We start from the raw sequence: 1104 nt of genomic DNA on the forward strand, positions 1-1104 counted from the left end.
GTATGTCTCGCATATAATGTCTCTTTGTCTTGAGTTTCGTGCTAAAAGAAAGTCTCTCCAAATAGCAAACAATTCTGCTAGCAAAATGTTACGACTCTCAATTGTTCCCAAACAGCCTCGTTACCACCTTCCATTCCAAACTTTGCTAACACAAGCAAAACCAACTCGAGCACCATTGTCAGGATAGCTAGCATCACAATTAACCTTAAAGGTACCCACTGAAGGAGAATCTAAAAGCCACTAATGATGGAGGGGATAGACAGTCGTTGCAACTCAAAAATATTTCGGAACTCTTTTTCCTAGGACAAAGCCACTGATGCTTCTTCTATTTATACACACATATAGTTATCTCTTTTTCATCTTTTATTAAATTCACTCTCTCTTAAAAATGGACATCTAGGTGGTGATCCTTATCACAACAACAATGGCATTAATTCTGGGGGAGGTTTTTCCGAAAATAAAAAAGTAANCTCACGTTCTCTAGGTTTGCCCGGCTCCTTGGGCTTCATATTTACTCCTTGAGCTGAATACAGGTATAGTTTAAAAAAAACGACTAAATTTTGAGTTGGGCCAACACCTGTTTTTGTTTTGAGTTACTGTAGACCAGTTGGGTAAAAAAAAAGGAGTAAAGACCATTGTTCTATGTGGGTCCCACTTCACAATGACCAAACCAATCAGGGAGCAGCGGGACGTGGCAACTTACTCTTTATTTTATTAAAAAAGAAATTGCAATTTTATTTCTTTTAAATTGCAATTTTTTTTTATCATTTTTAAAAAAATCATCGTCATCAAGTAACTTTTTCAAGCATTAGTGCATTACAGACTTATATACAGATCGGAGTACATACGGGAAAAAACTTAACTTGGAATAACAAGAGAAGTAAATTCCTAATAAATTTCACGTGTAACTTTTCAAGAACATATTAAGAAAATTAATTTTTTTTAGATTTATAAATCTTTAAAAAATCGTAATAATAGCCCAATTTAATTTTTTTTTGTCAAAAATTTTGTTCTTTAAAAATTGCATGTTTTCGCTAATTTTGAAAAGTATGGTTTTATATTATTTAATTTAATTTAATTTAATATTGATATATAATAAAATTA

Source organism: Arachis ipaensis, chromosome B10, assembly GCF_000816755.2.
Source record: "Arachis ipaensis cultivar K30076 chromosome B10, Araip1.1, whole genome shotgun sequence".
Taxonomy (NCBI): domain Eukaryota; kingdom Viridiplantae; phylum Streptophyta; class Magnoliopsida; order Fabales; family Fabaceae; genus Arachis; species Arachis ipaensis.